The sequence below is a fragment of the Mesoplodon mirus genome (assembly GCF_964341445.2).
Source record: "Mesoplodon mirus genome assembly, chromosome: 2".
Classification (NCBI taxonomy): domain Eukaryota; kingdom Metazoa; phylum Chordata; class Mammalia; order Artiodactyla; family Ziphiidae; genus Mesoplodon; species Mesoplodon mirus.
The window spans coordinates 139859888-139876283 of record NC_138977.1 but is presented as its reverse complement, the minus strand read 5'-3'; positions in this window follow the sequence as shown (position 1 = coordinate 139876283).

The following is a 16396-nucleotide window of genomic DNA, read 5'->3' as shown; positions in this document are numbered from 1 at the left end:
CTGAATGAGGGGTAATGCTCATCAGAAAGTCAGATCATGAGATGGACTCTTTAAGAGAAACTGATAAATATGAGAAATGCCTTTAGATAAATAGAAACTGAAAAAGATGCCTGCTCTCTTTTGCTTTGGGAGAACTGTCATCATGAAACTTGATTTGATGATCTCTACTAACAGGAAACCATTCATGTCTTTAACGTGTTTCTTCTAACTGATGCAAAAAGCTTATGATAGCACGAGCTGCACACACTGATACATGGATCTGGAGAGTGAATCAAAACCAGAATTTTTTTTTTCCTTTAAGTTTTATGGATAGTGATTATAGAATAGTGTTTCCTGAAAGAGGATGGTTTGGGCTGTCAGCATTGTAAGATAGCAAAAGTACATTCGCATTTGAAATTGTCTTAATTTATGCAGCTTCAGATCAAGAACAGAATGAGACCAAGAAATATTCAAGAGATTTTGAAGTGGCAAAGTCAATTATCTATAATTCATAGGGAGCTTTCTATCCACATTAAAGCAAAATTCCTGGCCACTCTGCATTTAATGGGCCTTTCTAAATAGATACTTGTGGGACATTGAATTAAAGTTTAACTATTCCCTATAGATTAGTCTGTAAGTGAATCTTGGTAATGCATGCTTTTTAAAATTTGCTCAGCCTTGTCTGCCAAGTGCTGGGAAGAACTTGGTGAATAAAGATGACTTTTGCCTTCAAGAGGCTTGTGATTTTTGGTGACTAGACTCTTCCTTTCCCAACATACCTTAAAATTTGCACTGCTCTGTTTTCAGAGAATTATTTCGATATTTTCAAAGACATTTCTGTTTGTACTCATGTATGCTCCACATGCATCCTTTTGGACAATTGATGTAATCAATAACTCTCTAAACTTTGGTAATCTACTGCATTTCTAAAGTAACAAAATAGTAGGTTTAGTGAGTTTTAAAGAGCACAAGTTCTTGAAGTAAGGCAATTGGCTGATATTTTTCAGCAGTTCCTTCATAGTCTAATTATGTAAGACTTAGTTAAAATTCCTGGCAGTTGAGAGCTTTTGCCCTGAACTAACTATTATCAGCTTTGTCTTATCCTTTACTACTTATTTTGAAACTGGTTCATTTGGTTTCAGGATTATACTTTTTCACAGAATTTGGTGTCATCCATCCCCAGCAAAAAAAATATATATATATGTTATCCAGATTCATCATGGTTTGTTGAGTTTGTGAGAAATAAAGCTGAAGTATAATTTGGGTAAATTTACTGAATAATTAGCTCTGACAAGTTGTCTAGTTATCTCAAAGTTCCATTTGCCTTCCAATTCCAATGATTTTAATTTTCCATTTTAATTTCTCTGGACTCCATTCAAATTGTTATAGGATCCATTTGTGGCTGTATTCTGTGGAAAGGAAACATTCAAAACTGTGAAGAAAAAAAGAATAACCAAATGGTTCATGCTTTTTTCTGACATTTTTGTTCTTCCAACCATATATTTTTCTAATTATTCATGAGAAACTGAATAAAATATCTCTACGTGTCCTGTTTTTTTTTTTCTTTTTCTAAATTTCCCCTGGAGTATTCAATATAATTTCATATTACATTTTAAGTCTTTCATTTATGCAGATTGCATATCTCCTAAAAGGTACTGCATGAAACACCTGGCAAAAAATAGCTTTATAGACTCAGTAATCATCATGAGCTAACTTGAAAAATATAATCTACTATTGTCAGAGTATAAATGATATTATCACCATTAATGTCACAAAACAAAAGAAGTATATACACTGAATTCTACTCTGAATGCATTTAAGATAACAATTCATTGCTGCTTTTTTAATAGTATTAATCAGAAAACTTAGTTTTACTTTATGATTCTACCAACCTTAGTTATATTTTGTTTAATAAGTACTAGTAAAGGCCAATAACAAAGTAAAATACTGTAATAGTTTAACAGTAGTACTCTGTAACAAAGACAATATCAGAATAATGAATGGGGCAACCTGCTGTAGAAAAACATTTTGCCTATAGTATTAAACACTGCAAAATGTTTTTGAAGTGTTTAAAATATTGTCTCTCATAAAGTCCCTCATAGTAAAGTCATTTAATTCTGGGGATAATTGAGAATTTTGGAACAATTTCAGAGATAAGTACCAGAATATTAATTTCTGGTTTCATTAAGCTAAGGTGACCTCTTTAATATTTCCCCTAATATTAAAATTGGTTTTAAAACATCAGCATACAGACAAGATTAGTTAATAAAGGAAGTGAAAGATAACAATAAATCTAACAGTTGAGATTATACTTTCTTGTGACTACACTCTTTGATACAGACACATGTTCACACACAGCTTAACAAAGAAAATTGTGACACTTTTTAAAATCAAAGCTTCTTGAGTATTTTTGCCAATTTGATACTGTTGAGACTTGAGGAAATAGTCTAACTTTCTCAAACAAGGATTTAAAAAGAATGAATTTGCAGCCAATATACTGAGTGTTCTCTTAATTCTAAAAGGATATGATGTGGTTAGTAAGTCACAGACGGGGTGGTTCAGAGCGACTACTGAAGTTAAGTCTTAGAACAGGCGCCTGTCAGGTGAAGAGCTAGACGGAGCATCTCACACAGATGGAAGGGAATGAGAAAAGTCATCACAGTGCGAGGAGTTGCTGTGTTCCAGGACTTGAGAAGGGCCAGGGTGTTGCCATGTAGTGAGGGAAGTCTCAAAATGAGGAGTGAAGAGAGGCAGGCTTCAAACCACACAGATCCTGGGGTGATGCATTTCCATCTTATTTTAAACTCTCTTAAATGTTCCCCACAAAACAGTCCAGTTAATCTCATCTATATCTTTGGTTGCTCAAAGTAACTTTTTTTTTAATCTTAGAAGCTACATATAAGATTTTGATAACAGAGACTTCTGCCATTTGACTTACAAAAAATTGGACAAGCAGGCAATACACGAATCCAAGTTACCTATATATATCTTTTTTTTTTTTTTTTTTTTTTTTTTTTTTTTTTTTTTTTGCAGTCTGCGGTCCTCTCACTGTTGTGGCCTCTCCCGTTGCGGAGCACAGGCTCCGGACGCGCAGGCTCAGCGGCCATGGCTCACAGGCCCAGCCGCTCCGCGGCATGTGAGATCTTCCCGGACCAGTGCACAAACCCGTGTCCCCTGCATTGGCAGGCGGACTCTCAACCACTGCGCCGCCAGGGAAGTCCATGTATATCTTTTTTGAAGAATGAGCACTAAGAACCCTTATGGCGAGTATCTTTCTTCCACACACTGAATATTCACTGATCACTTCATTTGTGTAAGCTACAACACCATCAGTCTAAATCCAGACTCATTACCCAGCACTTGATTTCTATTACAAAATCTGTAAGACACATGAAATTAAAATGTATCTCTAAATTATAGTTAATTCTTAATTTGCCTTTGTAATTTAGTTTTTTTAAATAAAAATTTATTAAAGAATTAATGACAAAACATAATAATAAGCATAAGTAGTAAAACAACGGACATAAAATTACCAAGAACCCAATCCCTATATAACACTGTGTACATCCTTACTGTTAAACATGATCTTATCCAGTGTGATTTAGTTTTGTCAATAGTTGAAATAAATCTCTTCTCAGTAACTGCCATAGGTGTACCCATGTGATAGTTTAAAAAATAATAACTTTCTTACAAAATTTACCTTAAGATGTTTCTTTGATAAGCAATTGTGAGTCACGGCTCTTCAAGCCAGTCATTATCATCATCATCTGTGACCCTGCCTTTTGCATTCAGCATCATTAGGGATTCTTCAGTGTCAAGTGGTGAACTAATGCCTTCCTGCTTCAAACCAGGCCAGCTTGTCAGCTCTTTTTATTTCTCTGAAGTCTATGGCTAAGCCAGTGTTTGATGCTTGCCCTTACTGCTGGCAGCCAGCCCATTTCTTCCCATCTTATGACAGCTGTCTAGGCCTTACTGTCATCCATTCTCTACACAATTCGAATGCAATGAAATCATGTCATGGTAAACAAATTTCACTCTTTATAATCGTGCTACATAATTAAATCGTCATGGACTACAAAAGAATCCCCCTTTCATTTTTATTTAAGACTCCAGTGAATTTCCTTCCTTTGGAATCAGGAACCTATTAGAATCATGGTAAGCTCTGGCTAAGAGTTTGGAGAACAATGATCACTATCCTATCAGGGTTTTTTGTTTGTTTGTTATTTATTTTTGTTTTGTATTTGCTGTATTTTGTGCTGATCATAGTGGAGCATGTAAGAATGGTATAAAATAATGTCTAAGTACCAGGGACAATGTGATTTATTGATAAGACATACTTATGTCAAAAACTACAAAAATCCCACAATATTTAGCAATAGGATTTTCCTTTGACAGTAGAGATTATTCTTCCCAATTTTATTTCTAAATATTGAGTATCAAAGAGGGTAAGTGGGGCTTCCCTGGTGGCGCAGTGGTTGAGAGTCCGCCTGCCGATGCAGGGGACACGGGTTCGTGCCCCGGTCCAGGAAGATCCCACATACCACGGAGCGGCTGGGCCCGTGAGCCATGGCTGCTGAGCCTGAGCGTCCGGAGCCTGTGCTCTGCAATGGGAGAGGCCACAACAGTGAGAGGCCAGCGTACCACAAAAAAAAAAAAAAAAAAAAAAAAAAGAGGGTAAGTGACCTCTAATCTCCACAAGGTTGGTAAGGGTCAGAGCTAGAATCTGAACTGGGTTTGAACTAGATTTCAAAGTTCCTTCTTTTTCCACTACTACCTAATACTTGTATGTGTCTTTTCAGCTTTTAAAGAGTTTTCAAATGAGTTATCTAATTTGAACATTATATCACACCTGTGGGGTTGATCAGATGAAAATAATGATCACATTTTACTGAGAGGAAAACAGACACTTAAAGAGACTTGCTCAAAGTCACAGTTAATAACTGACAAAGTTAATGCTTATCTCAAAATAGACATTAGCCCCCTCTAGAGTATTTTTTCCCAGTATATTATGATAAAATGTGGAGAGAGTGAAACACTTGTATGATATCTTTGATATTAAACTGCAACTATTTGAGAAATATTGAGCCAGGAATGATCATACTAGAAATAGCAGTGTTGGAGTGTGAATCTGGCAATAGTGAATATTATTGGAAATTAGGGACCAATATTAAAGAATCTATAAAGAAAATATGACATCAAAAAGCTAAAAATTCAAAGCTATGTATAGAGAAGATCACCAGAACATGTTAAGCACCTATGCACATTATTCTATTCTATTTAATTTAATTAATTGATTTTACTTAAGTCTCACAACTACCATACGAAATTCATTCTCTAATTTACATACAAGGAAATAGAGGGTTAGGGCTTTGTTCAAAGTCATATAACTGATGAAGAGTAGAACTGGAATTGTTTTTTAGATTCTTTTCAATTATAGGTTATTACAAGGCACTGAGCATGGTTCCCTGTCCTATACAGTAGGTTCTTGGAGATTAAAATATGCATACTACTATGTATAAAATAGATAACCAACAATGACCTATTGCCTGCATTTCTTAACATGGTGTGTCTTTGCCCTGTTTTCCACAACAGGGCTTATAATACAATTGAACATTCCTCCTATTTCTCTTTACTTAAGATGTTGATCCTGAACCAATGTGCTTTGCCATTACTTCTTCTTTGCTATTTCTCTATGTGCATAATGAAGGTGATAATAATACCTACTCATAAGATGGTCTGAGATTAAATGGATTAATTTATGTAAAGTGATAAACCTTAAAGTGACTCACATGTAATCAGAACTCCATCAGCATTGAGAAGGATGAAACTGATCATTTTTCTCCAAACTGTTAGTGAGCACCTACAATGATTTTAATCCTGAAGTTGAAGTTTCTGTCATCAAACTAGTACAGTCTGATCTGGCCTCTAGTCAAATAAATAGAAAAGATAACAAACTCATCTAATATTCCTGGTATAAAAGTATAAGCTGTTTACTGCACAGAAGAGGCAAACAAATTTGAAAGATCTTTATGATATTATTATGAGCTTTCAAGTCAGTTCATACAGAAGATTCTAAGTGGACAAGCTTAGGGGTTTGTATGTACAATACAGTGTGAGTGACTGTGAGATATCGCTAAGTCAGGACAGGCAGACCTTGTTTTATTGAGCTTCTCTCTCTGTTATGCTTTGCAGATATTGTCTTTTTTTTTTTTTTTTAACAAATTGAAGGTTTGTAGCAGCCCTGAGCTGAGCAAGTCTTATCAGCACCATTTTCCAACATCATTTGCTCACTTCATATCTCGGTGTCACATTTTGTTAATTCTCACAATATTTCAAGCTGTTTCATTATTATTTTATTTGTTATGGTGATCTGTGATCACTGGTCTTTGATTTTACTATTGCAAACAGATTATGACTAACTGAGAGCTCAGATAATGGTTAGAATTTTTTATCAACAAAGCATTTTTAAATTAAGGTATGTGCATTGTTTTATCAGACATAATATTACTGCACACTTAGACCACAGTATAGTATAAACATAATTTTGTATGCACTGGGAAACCAAAAATTCTTGCAACTCACCTTATGGCTATGTTTGCTTTATTGCAGTGGTCTGGAACTAAACCTTCAATATCTCCAAGGTCTCTCTGACTTTACATTAGACCTGAGGCAATGAGTTCAAATTTTCCAATATTTCTTGTAAAAAATATATTCTTTTCAGAAAGCCATTGTGGATGCATTGTTTCACCTTTCTAAATCTAACGTTTCTCTTATACTGATATGAAATTTTTTGCCCTTACAGTTTGCAACCAGAAAAGTCATACTCCAGGCATAAATAGCAAGCCAGTTCAGTTAACAGAATCATTTCTAGAGCAGCCAATTTAGTATTTTTCTCAAGTAATTGAGTTAAAAATCATCACATGGTCCCTGGAAGATTCGTTGCTCTTGTGAAAGGGAACCATATGTGTATAATATTATTGCTCATCAATTTTTATTGTGAAATAATAGAATAGTTTTTAAAAGCTTCAAGTGAAACAAGTCAGACAGAGAAAGGCAAATACTCTATGATCTCACATGTGTGGAATCTAAAAATACTGAATGCATAGAAACAAAGAACAGATTGGTGGTGGCCAGAGACAGGGATGGGAGGATGGGGGAAATAAGTGAAGATGGTCAAAAGGTACAAACTTCCAGTTTCAAGGTAAGTTCTAGGAAGGTAATGTACAGCATGCTGACTAGAGTTAACAATACTGTGTTGCATACTTGAAAGTTGCTAAGAGAGTAGACAGTAAAAGTTCTCATCATAAGAAGAAAATGTGTTACTATGTAAGATGATATGTATTACTCAACTTTTTGTGGTAATCAATTCACTATATATATATATATATAGTGAGATACCTATATCAAATATATATATAGATATATATAACATATATGTATATCAAATTATTATGTTGTACACCTTAGACTAAAACAATGTTATATGTCAGTTATATTTAAATATAACTGGAAAAATAATATAATGCCTACAAAACCTACAAATGAATCTTCTCTGAAATATAAAACCCCAAATGGTTTACAGGCCCTTTTCTAGATAATAAAAAACTGTAAAAGAAATAATTACTCATGAATGTATAAATCCTTCACCTTTAAGATATTTGATGTGGATGTAGCCATCATTCAAAAATTTACTTTTTAATTTAACTTTTAAAATCTAAGAATGCTGATTTTTTTAAATGCTGTTATAAGAATACATGATAACAAGGTAGTGGCAGTCTCAAGACAAAAATGTTTCCTTGAAGTTATTTATAATAAGTAGGTAAATAGAGAGAGGGGTAAGATGGCAGAAGAGTAAGATGTGGAGATCACCCTTCTACCCACAGATGCATCAGAAATACATCTACACATGGAACAACTCCTACAGAACACACACTGAAGGCTGGCAGAAGAACTCAAACCTCCCAAAAGGCAAGAAACTCCCCAAGTACATGGGTAGGGAAAAAGAAAAAAAGAATAAACAAGACAAAAGAAGAGGGACAGGACCTGCACCAGTGGGAGGGAGCGGTGAAGGAGGAAAGGTTTCCACACACTAGAAGCCCCTTTGCAGGCGGAGACTGCGGGTGGCAGAGGGGGAAGCTTCAGAGCCATGGAGGAGAGCACAGCAACAGGGGTGTGGAGGGCAAAGCAGAGAGATTCCTGCACAGAGGATCAGTGCCGACGGGCAATCACCAGCCTGAGAGGCCTGTCTGCTCACCCCCTGGGGTGGAAGGGGGCTAGGAGCTGCGGCTCAGGTTTCAGTCGGAGCAGTTAGAGGAATGGGATTGGCAGCGTGAACACAGACTGAAGGGGCTAATACACCATCGCTAGCCGGGAGGGAGTCCAAGAAAAGGGCTGGAGCTGCTGAAGAGACAAGAGACGTTTTCTGGACATGCTATGCCAAACAACTAGGAAGACAGGAGCACAACCCCACCCATTAGCAGAGAGGCTGCCTAAAATCATAAGGCCACAGACACCCCAAAACTCACTACCAGACGTGGACCTGCCCAGCAGAAAGACAAGATCCAGTCTCATCCACCAGAACACAGGCACTAGTCCCCTCCACCAGGAAGCCTACACAACCCACTGAACCACCTTTAGACACTGGGGACAGACACCAAAAACAATGGGAACTACAAACCTGCAGCCTGCAAAACAGAGACCCCAAACACAGTAAGATAAGCAAAATGAGAAGACAGAGAAACACACAGCAGATGAAGGAGCAAGATAAAAACCCACCAGACCTAACAAATGAAGAGGAAATAGGTAGTCAACCTGAAAAAGAATTCAGAATAATGATAGTAAAAATGATCCAAAATCTTGGAAATAGAATAGAGAAAATGCAAGAAACATTTAACAAGGACCTAGAATAACTAAAGAGGAAACAAGCAACGATGAACAACACAATAAATGAAATTAAAAATACTCTAGAAGGGATCAATAGCAGAATAACTGAGGCAGAAGAATGGATAAGCGACCGGGAAGATAAAACAGTGAAAATAAGTACTGCAGAGCATAAAGAAAAAATAATTAAAAGAACTGAGGACAGTCTCAGAGACCTCTGGGACAATATTAAACACACCAACATTCGAATTACAGGCGTCCCAGAAGAAGAAGAGAAAAAGAAAGGGACTGAGAAGGTATTTGAAGAGATTATAGTTGAAAACCTCCCTAATATGGGAAAGAAAATAGTTAATCAAGTCCAGGGAGCACAGAGAATCCCATACAGGTTAAATCCAAGGAGAAACACGTGAAGACACACATTAATCAAACTGTCAAAAATTAAATACAAAGAAAACATATTAAAAGCAGCAAAGGGAAAAACAATAAATAACACACAAGGGAATCCCCATATGGTTAACAGCTGAACTTTCAGCAGAAACTCTGAAAGCCAGAAGGAAATGGCAGGACATATTTAAAGTGATGAAGGAGAAAAACCTACAACCAAGATTACTCTACCCAGCAAGGGTCTCATTCTGGTTTGATGGAGAAATTAAAACCTTTACAGACAAGAAAAAGCTGAGAGAGTTCAACACCACCAAACCAGCTTTACAACAAATGCTAAAGGGACTTCTCTAGGCAACAAACACAAAAGAAGGAAAATACCTACAATAACGAACCCAAAACAATTAAGAAAATGGGAATAGGAACATACATATTGATAATTACCTTAAATGTAAATAGATTAAATGCTCCCACCAAAAGACACAGACTGGCTGACTGGAAACAAAAACAAGACCCATATATATGCTGTCTACAAGAGACCCACTTCAGACCTAGAGACACATATGGACTGAAAGTGAAAGGATGGACAAAGATATTCTATGCAAATGGAAATCAAAAGAAAGCTGGAATAGCAATTCTCATATCAGAGAAAATAGACTTGAAACTAAAGACTATTACAAGAGACAAAGAAGGACACTACATAATGATCAAGGGATCAATCCAAGAAGACGACATAACAATTGTAAATATTTATGCACTCAACATAGGAGCACCACAATACATAAGCCATATACTAGCAGCAATAAAAGGGGAAATTGACAGTAACACATTCATCGTAGGGGACTTTAACACCCCACTTTCACCAATGGACAGATCATCCAAAATGAAAAAAAATAAGGAAACACAAGCTTTAAATGGTACATTAAACAAAACGGACTTAATTGATATTTATAGGACATTCCATCCAAAAACAACAGAATATATATTTTTCTCAAGTGCTCATGGAACATTCTCCAGGATAGATTACATCTTGCATCACAAATCAAGCCTTGGTAAATTTAAGAAAATTGAAATTGTATCAAGTGTCTTTTCCGACCTCAATGTTATAAGACTAGATATCAATTACAGGAAAAGATCTGTAAAAAAATACAAACACATGGAGGCTAAACAATACACTACTAAATAACAAAGTGATCACTGAAGAAATCAAACAGCAAATCAAAAAATACCTAGAAACAAATGACAATGGAGACACGATGACCCAAAACCTATGGGATGCAGCAAAAGTAGATCTAAGATGGAAATTTATAGCAATACAGTCCTACCTTAAGAAACAGGAAATATCTCAGATAAAGAACCTAAACTTGCACCTAAAGCAATTAGAGAAAGAAGAACAAAAAACTCCCAAAGTTAGCAGAAGGAAACAAATTATAAAGATCAGATCAGAAATAAATGAAAAAGAAATGAAGGAAACGATAGCAAAGTTTAATAAAAGTAAAAGTTGGTTCTTTGAGAAGATACACAAAATTGTTAAACCATTATGCAGACTCATCAAGAAAAAATGGGAGAAGGCTCAAATCAATAGAATTAGAAATGAAAAAGGAGAAGTAACAACTGACACTGAAGAAATACAAAAGATTATGAGAGATTACTACAAGCAACTCTATGCCAATAAAATGGACAACCTGGAAAAAATGGACAAATTCTTAGAAATGCACAACCTGCCAAGACTGAACCAGGAAGAAATAGAAAATATGAACAGTCCAATCAAAAGCACTGAAATTGAGACTGTGATTAAAAATCTTCCAACAAACAAAAGCCAAGGACCAGATGGCTTCACAGGCGAATTATGTCAAACATTTCAAGAAGAGCTAACACCTATCCTTCTCAAACTCTTCCAAAATATAGCAGAAGGAGGAACACTCCCAAACTCATTCTATGAGGCCACCATCACTCTGATACCAAAACCAGACAAAGACATCACAAAGAAAGAAAGCTACAGGCCAATATCACTGATGAACATAGATGCAAAAATCCTCAACAAAATACTAGCAAACAGAATCCAACAGCACAATAAAAGGATCATACACCATGATCAAGTGTGGTTTATTCCAGGAATGTAAGGATTCTTCAATATATGCAAATCAATTGACATGATACACCATATTAAAAAATTGAAGGAGAAAAAAACATATGATCATCTCAGTAGATGCAGAGAAAACTTTTGACCAAATTCAACACCCATTTATGATAAAAACCCTGCAGAAAGTAGGCATAGAGGGAACTTTCCTCAACATAATAAAGGCCATATATGACAAACCAACAGCCAACATAGTCCTCAATGGTGAATAACTGAAACCATTTCCACTAAGATGAGGAAGAAGACAAGGTTGCCCACTCTTATTCAACATAGTTTTGGAAGTTTTAGCCACAGCAATCAGAGAAGTAAAAGAAATAAAAGGAATCCAGATCGGAAAAGAAGAAGTAAAGCTGTCACTTTTTGCAGATGACATGACACTATACATAGAGAATCCCAAAGATGCTACCAGAAAATTACTAGAGCTAATCAATGAATTTGGTAAAGTAGCAGGATACAAAATTAATACACAGAAATCTCTGGCATTCCTATACATTAATGATGAGAAGTCTGTAAATGAAATTAAGAAAACACTCCCACTTACCATTGCAACAAAAAGAATAAAATATCTAGGAATAAACCTACCTAAGGAGACAAAAGACCTGTATGTAGAAAATTATAAGACAGTGATGAAAGCAATTAAAGATGATACAAATATATGGAGAGATATACCATGTTCTTGGATTGGAAGAATCAACATTGTGAAAATGACTCTACTACCCAAAGTAATCTACAGATCCAATGCAATCCCTATCAAACTACCACTGGCATTTTTCACAGAACTAGAACAAAAAATTTCACAATTTGTATGGAAACACAAAAGACCCCGAATAGCCAAAGCAATCTTGAGAACGAAAAATGGAGCTGGAGGAATCAGGTTCCCTGACTTCAGACTATATTACAAAGCTACAGTAATCAAGACAGTATGGTACTGGCAAAAAAACAGAAAGATAGATCAATGGAACAGGATAGAAAGCCCAGAGATAAACCCACGCACATATGGTCACCTTACCTTTGATAAAGGAGGCAAGAATATACAGTGGAGAAAAGACAGCCTCTTCAATAAGTGGTGCCCGGCAAACTGGACAGGTACATGTAAAAGTATGAGATTAGAACACTCCTTAACACCATACACAAAAATAAGCTCAAAATGGATTCAAGACTTAAATGTAAGGCCAGAAACTATAAAACTCTTAGAGGAAAACATAGGCAGAACACTCTATGACATGATTCACAGCAAGATCCTTTTGGACCCACCTCCTAGATAAATGGAAATAAAACCAAAAATAAACAACTGGGACCTAATGAAACTTAAAAGCTTTTGCACAGCAAAGGAAACCATAAACAAGACCAAAAGACAACCCTCAGAATGGGAGAAAATATTTGCAAATGAAGCAACTGACAAAGGATTAATATCCAAAATTTACAAGCAGCTCATGCAGCTCAATAACAAATAAACAAACAACCGAATCCAAAAATGGGCAGTAGACCTAAATAGACATTTCTCCAAAGAAGATATACAGATTGGCAACAAACACATGAAAGAATGCTCAACAGCATTAATCATTAAAGAAATGCAAATCAAAACTACAATGAGATATCATCTCATACTGGTCAGAATGGCCATCCTCAAAAAATCTAGAAACAATAAATGCTGGAGAGGGTGTGGAGAAAAGGGAACACTCTTGCACTGCTGGTGGGAATGTAAATTGATACAGCCACTATGGAAAACAGTATGGAGGTTCCTTAAAAAACTACAGATAGAACCACCATATGACCCAGCAATCCCACTACTGGTCATATACCTGAGAAAAACATAATTCAAAAGCATTCATGTACCAAAATGTTCATTGCAGCTTTATTTACAATAGCCAGGAGATGGAAGCGACCTAAGTGTCCATCATTGGATGAATGGATAAAGAAGATTTAGCATGTATATAGAATGGAATATTACTCAGCCATAAAAAGAAATGAAATTGAATTATTTGTAGTGAGGTGGATGGACCTAAAGTCTGTCATACAGAGTGAAGTAAGTCAGAAAGAGAAAAACAAATACCATATGCAAACACATATATGGAATCTAAGAAAAAAAAAAAGAAAAAGGTCATGAAGAACCTAGGGATAAGATGAGAATAAAGACACAGACCTACTAGAGAATGGACTTGACGATATGGGGAGGGGGAAGGGTAAGCTGTGACAAAGTGAGATAGTGGCATGGACATATACATACTACCAAACGTAAAATAGATAGCTAGTGGGAAGCAGCTGCATGGCACAGGGAGATTAGCTCCATGCTTTGTGACCACCTAGAGGTGTGGGGTATGGAGGGTGGGAGGGAGGGAGACTCAAGAGGGAAGAGTTATGGGAACATATGTATATGTATAACTGATTCACTTTGTTATAAAGCAGAAACCAACACACCACTGTAAACAATTATACTCCAATAAAGATGTTAAAACATAATTTAAAAATTAGGTAAATAACAAAGCCTTAGAAAAGTTAATTTTAATTTCCCAAAGTGGTTTTCCTCTTATGACATTCCAGATTTTACAATCAAGTTCTAAAAAATAAAAATGTGCTGAACAAAGAAAAAGAGCATTTTCAGGCATGTCACAAAAAGAAAATTTAATAAGGATTAAACATTTTTCACACGTTGTTCAAAAGTGCATATTTTGATTTTGTTCTCACTTAAGTAATGCTAAATTATAGTATGAAGCCCACCTTCATAACTACTCTTCAAAAGCCACATTATCCATAATTACTGGAATTAAATACTAAATTAGCATTAGCTGACTGTTATTGTATCTAAATTAATTATTTTTTTCTGTTTCTCTGAGTTATATGAATTACATTGTATAATCTCCTTTCTCTCATGAGACAAAGGGTGTTACAGTGAAAATAACTGTGACTTAGAAACAAACAAACACAGCTTTAATTTATTATAGAGCATACTGATTTAGGGAGCTGTATTGTTATAAAATCCTGAGTTTCCTTGTGCCCAATATCTGCAAATTGAAAATGTCATTGAATACTAATTTCAGTAGGCACTGAGGTTTCTAAATACAAAGCAGCATTTACCTTCCATGAATTCTTATAACACTATTAAAATGTTGTACTGGAATTCTCATTTCTTTCTCCCTTATTTGATTACCTGTGTACTCAGTGTTTCATTTATTTTGTTCTTATTTCCTCCTGAGCATGGTTCAGTCAATTGATATTTCACAGTAATTACAACTACACCTGAGAAGCCCACTATGGGGAAGAACAAAAACAGTTGGTTCAAATGATATTTGAAACACAGTATATAAAACACATGAACAAAAATGCCACAGCTTCTGTTGCTGAAGCTTCTCTCTTGGGTGTAGGTGACAGTAGAAGGAGACTTGGGAAACTGGAGAATTGGGAGGGTTACTTCTTTCACATTGCCTATTGGACCCCTTTTGAACCCAACACAGCCTCTTATGAGTCCGGGCTATGGAGCAAACCCTTAGCTTGATGTCTGCTCTCATCTCACATCTTTCTTTAAAGATCTCTTTGCCACTCTACCAAGTTGCTCAACTTTTCTGAATGATAGTGTCTTTAATCCTCCAAATGACTGAGGGACTTCATTAAACAGAATATATTAAAACACAAATGTACACTGTAAAGCAAAATACAAATATATTTAGAGTTGCCTCACAGATACCATATTTTCAACACACCATTCTTGCATGTGTGGATACTTTCTTCTAAATGTTTCTAAAGACTAGATAAATCATTTCTCAAGGGAAAAGAGAATAATTTAAAATATCTAATTAGAATTTGCTTCAAAGTAATAAATTATACTCTCCTATTTAGATCTTTGTGTGTGTAAGGAAGAGTCTAGTATAGAAAATGTACAATATAATTCTTACTGAATCCTCCCTTTCATGACATAATATGTGGTCCATACGTACAAGAGGGAGAAGATATTTTGAGATGTAGTTACTGTATTTTTTTCTTTTTGTTTTGACTAAAGAATATAGATGATTAGGGCATAGTGTCCTCAGACAAGAAATAAAGCAGGTGGAGACAGGATAGAAGATTTATTGGGGTATTAAAGTGGCTTTGTTGTACATGATGTGATATTAATTAAGACACTAATAAATGTTCTTCTTCTTGTGAGTTTAAAGACTCAGAAAACGTTGCTCTCAGGCATTGGGAATGAGCTCTCGGGGTCATGCTCTGACTTTTACAACAGCCAATTGCCAATCCCACGGCTTTGGCTTAAAGCTAGTATTGATTGCTTTGGGTGATTAATCGGTAGACTCTATGAATGACTTCATAGTTGGAGCAGTATCTTTCTGCTCTGACATTGCTTTGGTATTTAGTAAACTGTGAGCTGTTCTTAAATTATTGCCAATGATTCTAAAGAAGCCCAGTGCTAGGAGTAAAATATGGGTTTAATATAAAAATTTTTTATAACAATTTCTTTATTTACAGTAACGGGAGAGCCAGATCATTGACCCTATTTCCAAAACTTTTCACCCCCTGGTACATGATACATAAATTTATTTGTGTATTTATCCATGCATTAAGCCATGTTACTGGTTTAGGAAGTGAACTGATTCTGATTGCAATCTTTTCATATTAGCCATATAAATCTGATATAGATCAGATTTGATATAGATCAGAACCACAAGCAGAATAGTCTAATGAAAATACCTATCCTTTTATGGAAGATACTTGTGTGATAATATCAGGTTCTTCTACATTTTAGCCAGACTTGGAAACATGTAAATAAATGGCAGCATATTTTATAATCAGCTATAATATTTCCTCAGTTTTCTGTCATGTCTACTCAAAGTCTTTCTGTCAGAATTAAGAACTTAGTTTTAGGACTGGTAAAAAGTGTTATAAGTTTACTTTAGAAAAAAATAATTATAAGACAGATTGTGTTATCATCCAAATTTCTGTTGCATCTTCTTGCAGGGATGATCCCTGCAGGAAAACTTTCTCATCTTACTGACATCAGGCTTGGTCATGTGAGCTCCCTTTGCC